Below are 8,486 nucleotides of genomic sequence, written 5' to 3'. Positions count from 1 at the left end.
CTGTAGTGATATCACCTATAACTTTGTCGAGTGGATGATCCTTCTTGGTCTTCCACACGATTGACAAGTCCTGATGCTCATCTTGGTCAATTTGCTCTGCTTCTTCTTCTTTGTCTTGGTCCATGTCCTTAGAGTATGCTTCTTCTAAATCACCTACAACATCATCAGAAAATATCTTTCTCTTCTCTTTTGGAGAAGATTCGTCAAAATGGGCATGTACAGACTCTTATTAAACACTCGATAAGCTTTACTATGCAATGAATACCCTAAAAATATACCCTCGTCCGCTTTTGAGTCAAATTTCCCTAAAGCTCTCTTTCGATTATTTAAGATAAAGCATTTACAACCGAAAGCATGGAAGTGAGCAATATTAGGTTTTCGGCCTTTTAAAAGTTCATAAGGATTTTTTGAAAAAGTAGGCCTCAAGAGTATACGATTTATCACATAGCATGTTTTATGTACTACATCATCCCAAAAATACTTAGGAACCTTGATTTCGTTCAACATGGTTCTAGCAAGCTCCTCTAAGACTCGATTCTTCTTCTCAACAACTCCATTTTGTTAAGGGGTACGAGGAGCCGAGAATTGATGCATAATACCATATTTATCAAAAAAAATATCAAATTGATGGTTTTCAAATTCGCCACCGTGATCGGATCGAATATATATTATCTTATGGTTAAACTGATTTTGGATTTATTTGGCAAGGTTTTTGAAAGACTTGAATGCATCGCTCTTGGACGATCAAACATGTCAAAATTCAACTTTAAATAGGCATATGAGACATGAAATCAAAGGTCCGGGAAACAAATTACCATCCTCTAAAAAATCATTCATCTAAAGAACTCCTCCATCAAATTTCATCTAAAAAAAATCTTTCATTCATCACCTATTCCCATGAATCCTCAACCAAAAGATAACCAGAACCATCCAAAAAGTATAATCTACTACATCACAACATCACAACAATCCTCTCAATCAAAAAATTCATTTTTCAATCATTTCTCTCTTCTCTAGACATTATCTTTCACACATATTCATCCAACCAAAAACCAAGAAATCTACAATAATTCAAGATCTCCGATACACAAGAACACCGCCTAAAAATGAGAAAAAAATACAAAGAAACTCAAGAGAAATTATATTGCATTAGTATACATTGTAGAGAAGCTTCATATACATGTCTAAACGATGTCTCTGAGTCTGTGCTACACAAAGTCCCTACCTCTACTATATGTCTGTTTGCATCGGTTAGCCTTTTTTTGCACCTTTTTCGTGTTGCAGCATTTTATTGTTATTGGAATCGCTATGAGAGGTATATCATTTTCATTACTTTCTTGTGTAGTTGTTTTATTTTTGTTATTACTAATTGCATTGGTAATAATAATTATCACGATTGTAACATATAATTATAACTACATCAAAAAGGTAAATGTATAAACAATACACTATTTATATACATACTACAACATTTTTTTAATAAATATTTAGTTTTGAAGCAAAATATGTAATTAATTAGTTTCTCATTATATATCAATTTAAAACATATAAAAAAACAAAAACAACAAACATCTATGAGTCAACAAAATATGAAATAATATTTAACTCAAAGATTGTAAGGTATGTTGCAGTATCGGACGTAAGGGCTACACTTCACTTCCTTATGATTAATATGACTAATTATATTTTCACGTCTTAAAAAGATTTTGTTTTTTAAATAAATAAAATGGAATTTCTTAACTAAATTTTAATATGAGATGCGGTATCGGACGTAAGGGCTATGCTTCACTCATTTTAAAAAATGATAGTTTAAATTTTATTGTTTTTAAGAAATAAAATCAACCCAACAAATAAATTTTTTCTACCTAAAGAACTACGTAGTCTTGATTTCCAAAAGGGCAACTGGGGTGCTAATACATTCTCTAGTGTGTAATCGACTCCCGAACCTGGATATCAAAGTCCAAGATCCAATATGATTGGGTCAAACGATTTTTCTACATTTTTTACTGAAAAAAATGTAGTGGCGACTCTAATGAGGTCGTGATGCCGAAAATCGGGGTGCGACACATTATATTCTTCTCCAAGTGAAACCCACGGCTAGAGGATTAACTTAAATTGAACACATGGTGAAAATAGAAGTTAATTCACTCATAATTGAGTTCACGACTATGAATGAATGATGAGAGCCACGAATTCTATTTCCAAGAGAAAGTCTTCATGGCACAAGAGTATGAATGAAAGAAGAGAAGCTTAGGATCTCATATGCCGCCACTTAAGAACTTCCAAGGCTATGCCCCAACGACCATAAGTGTAGTAACTTCGGCTTTTAATGAATTCTCATGTGCCATTTGCTTCCAACAGTCATCTCCCAGCTTGATGAGTCCTCCATGGTGTAAAACACGACTGACCAAGCTTTTGAAAGGCAAGAAAACTAACCAATGTGGTGGTTACAAAGTAAAAGTCCTTGGCAATGAATTAAGTCTTGGCCAACTTATTCAAATTTAAATAAAATACATCATAAATCTACTAAATTAAACTTTTTTCAAAATATACTTGATGTGGGTCCAAGGTTGGCCCAAAACTTTATTGCCAAACTCCAAGAAACTCAAGCACCAAACCTGTATCGATCGGGTGCCACGCCCAGAATGGTGCGCCATGAAGGAAAAATTAACTATCATAACCAAACTAACTAACCAACTAAAAAAAGCTCAACTATTTTAACATTCCCTCGCAAGCTAGAATGTACCAGGCATTCCAAGCTTGAAATAATTGTGTTGAACGCGATGATATACTCTAATACCTCCTCTTGCTGGTGAGTGAATCTTCATCTTCCAGTCTTGAAATCTGAATGTGAAGCAATATTGACGCATAACCACCATAGGCAGAAGCAACTTCATCCAAAGTTTAACCATCTATTTTGACTGAAGCTTAACCAACCAAACCAACCATAATGGATAAAAGAGAGAAAATAAATGGGCCTTAATCTTGATACTTATATGTTGCTTCAGTGAGGAAAAAATTACACACTATTGTAATGTTGTGTGTTTAATGAGAGATGTAAAGAAATAGAGTACGAAAGAATAAAAGAGATAATCGGGGGGTAAATGATAAAGAGTAAGAAAAGAAATGTTGATAATTGTTGTAAACAATCCTTTGGAAGAAGAACTTGTTGAATTTGATCTTGTTGGAGCAAGGGGTTCTGAAACGAAGGGTTATATGCCTTATTTGTAGGAGGCCACAAATTAGGTCTTGGACCAAAACCACTATCAATCTTGTTACTATCTTTCTTTGGCAATTTTTCCTCCCTATATGAATATGCTTGTCTTGTAAGCTCCATTGCGAAAGCCTTAATTATTGATGACATGAGACCATCTTGTTTTGGTTGAAGCAAAGGTAGAGAAACTAATTGAACCTAACACTGTTGAAAGATTTTCTCTTTCCAGACAAATCTCATATCAAATTTCCACCACATACAGGACCACCAATTCAAGAAGTGAAGTTTCAGCAATTGATTCAACTATTTTACCAACAATTACACCTTTACCTCTAATAAAAAATCACAACTTTACCCATTATGGGTCAAATTGACTTGGACCAATTTAACTCCACATAATACCTATATAATCAAATGATGCCCCTTCAACCATGATTCACAGAACAAAGGAAAGCCCAAACTAAATTCTTGAAGATAACATCATCATTGAAGCATAATATTTTTTCTTTTAAGTAGAAGAAGGATGAGATGATTGACCTCATTGGTGCAACAAAAGGTAAGGGTTATAAAGGTGTGGAGGATCTGAGGTAAACTTGACCTACTAATTGGTGTTGAAGATCTTCTGGTAGATCTTGACAAAGGTGTGTATGATCTGAATTGGTGGATGTTGATGACGATAAATGTGAGTAATGAGAGAATGATGATTTCACTGCCATTTAGCAAAGTGTGGACAGAGATTTCACTGCCAATGATGAGATTCTTACATTTTCTATATTTCAATGCAGAAACTATCTCTCTAAGAAGGATTGACTTGGTTGCTTTGATACTGCCAAGACCCAAAACAGATACACAACATGGAGAAAGAAGAGGATGAAATGAAGGAATAGAAGCATAAGCGGAAGTCATATAATTATCGCGCTCTGATATCATGTCAAGAATCAAGAGCGGAAATATGATATGAATTTCATACATTGAGAGAATATTGAATTGATTGAATGAATTACATGATTGAATAAATGATTATACAAAGTCACAATGAATATTTTATATAAAAAGAAGGAAAAACTAACTAGCCTAACCAAACTAATTAACCAACTAACAAAAACTCAATTATTTTAACATAGTTTGTTATATATGTCCCTTTGATATAACTAGGTACAAACCTCCTCCTCATGAGTAACTTCATTTCCTTTCATAAATCAATAGCCTCAACTCCAATCCTTTATTTGTTGGTTTTGTCTAGATTTGAAAAATAGATATGCTAGAAATGACATCAGAGAGTCTCACTGCCGAAACTGGATCACGGTTTATACTTTACTTTCATTAATTGACAGTTGGTGAGACGTATGGGACACTCAAACTTTTTTAGTATGTGGTTTTTTGATATGTTAGAATTTCTACCCACTAGTTGTAATTTCGTACTAGGTAGCAACAAACTTTTAACTAATTTTGAATCCCTATCAGAGTATCAGTGATGAAAATAGAAAGGAAGTTAGTTGGGTTAGGCTTGTTTGTATGAGACTAAAATTAGGATAATACCAGAAAATAAGGTTCTAATGAATAGTAATTGATTTTTATGACTGGAATAACTAATTAATTTTAAAATGAGAACCTTATTAAAAAAAGGCTCAACAATTAATGTTCATAACAAGGGAATTAAAGTTTTTATACTGCTTTTATATGTACTTTTATGTTCAAAATATATCTTTTGTTATTTTAATAATTGATATCAATCTTATGATTCATGATAATGTTAGATATGTTCTGATGATTGATGAAGTATAAATCCTAGGATCTTGAATCTCATGATTCTCACACACATATATGAAACAAATGGTGTAATGTCATACCTGAATCTATGTTCCTAGATGTACTCTTATGATCTGCGTTTTCTGAGATGGATTTTGGTATGGTGGTCTTCCTCAACCAAATCTCTGATTCCTCTTGGGACTTGCGTTTTCACTCTGATGGGGAGAGGAGAAAATTATATTTGATTTGGTATGTTGTGGACCATAACCTTCCTTATGCATTAACTTATAGGGTTCCCATTATCCCTTATATAGGTTAACCTAATGGGTATCCACCCATTAAGCTCATATCCGTTATCAACTTTTAGAAATCTATGGGATGCTAGTAATTAGATCACTTATAATGTAACCCCTAAAATAAATATTTGATATCATTGTATCAAATATATGATGCTCACCTTAATTATAAATTTCTAACCATCTCTCACTTGGGCTTCATATCTTCCTGATACAATTATCTCACAGGTTCTTTAGGCGCGCATCCATATGCTATTTTCATTTAGACTTCTCCTTAATACAATCTAGTTCATCTCATATATCAACTATGGAACCACCGCGACTTTCATCTCATGCAAGCGTGACTCGACCATGATGATCACCATATTAATATACTCAATGACATACATCAAATATGGATGAGTGACATGAAAATTTTATGTAATGTGATCTCAAACATGTCTATTTTCAACTGGTCCTTCATTGTTCTTTAGTAAGATCAATTAAAAGTCTTTAATTATAACACAATAGTTACAATGCACAATTCCAAAATGGAACAATAAACCATCAACTTTATTCTGCATAAAAACTGTATATAACATCCAAAGTAAATCATAAAACATATAGACTCTCACTGAACTAAAGTATCCTAAGCAACAACTCCCATATGAGCAACATGCTCATGATAGACTTTAGGTACCAAACCCTTAGTCACCGGATAAGTTAACATAAAATTTGTTTCTATATGTTCTATGGAAATTTGTCCATTTTGAACACTTTCTTTAACAACCATAAATTTTGTGTCAATGAATTTTGACTTTGTAGAACTCCTGTTGTTGTTGGAGTAAAGAACTACGGACTTGTTGTCACAATAAATCATCAATGGTCATTCAATACCATCGGCCCCATGTAAATCAGTGGCAAAATTCTGCAACCATATGTCATGGTCTTATGTTTCAAAACAAGTCATGAACTTCGCAGCCATGGTTGAAGGGTCTATGAGCATCTGTTTTGCAGACTTCCAAGAGATAGCACCTTCAGCCAATACAAACACATATCTAGAGGTGGATTGTCTACTTTCTAGACATCCAGCAAAATTGGAGTCAGAGTATCCAATGATCTCTAAATTATTATACCTTCGATAAGTTAGCATATACTCCTTTGTTCTCTTCAAGTAACGCATAACACGTTTGACTGCCTTCTAATGATACATTCCAGGATTACTCAAATATCTGCCCAAAACTCCCACAATAAATGCTATGTTGGGACGTGTGCAAACTTAAGCATACATTAGACTTCCTACTGAAGATGCATAAGGAATCTTTTGCATCTCGTATCTTTTAAGGTCATTTTTTGGGCACTATTCGAGACTAAATTTGTCTCCCTTAGCTATACGGGTATTCCCTGGTTTACTATCTTTCATACCATATCTATCCAGGACTTTATCTATATAGATTTCTTGTGATAACCTTAGGATACCTTGAGAGTGATCTCTCAGTACCCGAATACCTAATACAAAAGAAGTTCCCCCAAGATCTTTCATTTCGAAATTCTTCGTTAGAAATCTCTTGGTCTCATGCAATAGTCCCATATCACTATTAGCAAGCAGTATATCATCGACATATAATACCAGGAAGATAAATTTACTCCCACTCAACTTATGGTATATACAATCTTCAACTTTATTTTCCTCAAAATCATACGAGGTAATAACTTGATGAAATTTGTGATTTCATTGACGAGAAGCTTGTTTAAGCCCATAGATGGATTTCTTTAATTTGCATACCATAGACTTTGAGCCAACTGACACAAAGTTTTCTAGTTGCATCATATAGATCGTTTCCTTAATGTCACCATTAAGAAGCACAGTCTTAACATCCATCTGATGTAGCTCTAAACTGAAATGAGCTACTAGTGCCAATATTATTCTAAAAGAATCCTTCGAAGAAACTAGGGAGAATGTTTCTTTATAATCAATGCCTTCTTTCTGAGTGAAGCCTTTAGCTACTAGACGAGCTTTATATATGTCAATATTACCCTTCGAAACCCTCTTGGTTTTATATATCCATTTGCAACCAATAAGTTTCGCACTTTCAGGTAATTCGACAAGATCCCAAACGTCATTATCCTGCATAAACTTTATCTCATCCTTCATGGCATCGATCCACTTTTGAGAGTTAGAACTTTTCACGGCTTGATGGAAGTTCAATGGATCATCTTCTGTTAACCCAATGTCATACTCATATTCTTGAAGAAATACTATATAATCATCAGGAATTGTACTTCTCCTCTCTCTAGTGGATCTTCTTAATGACAATTCTACTTCTTGAGGTTGTTGAATTTGTTCTATAGGTTTCTATAGGTACTTGAGGGAGAACCTCATTGTTGTCTTGTTCTGAAATATTGTCAGGGATAATATTCTGAACATTATCTTCTATTACCGAATTTATTCCTTGAATGGTAATAGGCACAAGAACTTGTTCACTATCAATGACATGTTCTTCCTCAAAGACAACATTTTTTGTGTTCTCTTCCTTCCCAAAATCAACTTCCTCAAGAAATCTTGTATTTTCTGTCTCAAAAACGATTTATAGCCCCGAGAGCATTCAGCATAGCCAACCAAATAGCAGCTACTTGTTCTTGAGTCCAGTTTTCTTTCATGCGGCCTATAAGGTCACGCCTCAGCTCGACAACCCCAAATGTGCAAGTGTTTTAAGCTTGGCCTTTTATTAGTCCAAAGTCCATATGGGGTTTTGTTAACTGCTTTACTTGGCATCCTATTAAGGATGTACACTACGATATTTAAAGCTTCCCCCAAAGAGACTCTGGTAAGGAAGAATAACTAATCATACTTCTCACCATATCCTTAAGAGTTCGGTTTCGTCGCTCAGCAACACCATTCATGTTAGGTTTGCCTGGCATAGTGTATTGCGAAACAATTACACATTCTTTAAGGAAAAAAACAAATAACCCTTTCACATCATCCTTATTGTTCTTTCTTATCTTATTCTGAGAGGTCATAGCTAAGTGAGCACTTTCAGTCTTATCTCTCTACAATCTCTCTTGCTCTTGCACATAGTCCATCTGAGTATTATAACTCACTTTCAATTGTTCAAAGGATGCAGGAAGAGAGATCAAAACCAAGTGCATGAGCAAGTCATTATAAAGTTCTAACTTAAGTGACTTGAGTTTTGATGCGAGATTTGACATCTACATAATTGTTGCACCCTGGTTTTCGGCTAGGCAAC

The sequence above is a fragment of the Lupinus angustifolius genome, chromosome LG20 (assembly GCF_001865875.1).
Source record: "Lupinus angustifolius cultivar Tanjil chromosome LG20, LupAngTanjil_v1.0, whole genome shotgun sequence".
Classification (NCBI taxonomy): Eukaryota; Viridiplantae; Streptophyta; class Magnoliopsida; order Fabales; family Fabaceae; genus Lupinus; species Lupinus angustifolius.
The sequence above is the reverse complement of the archived record's forward strand: the minus strand, read 5'-3'. Positions refer to the sequence as shown.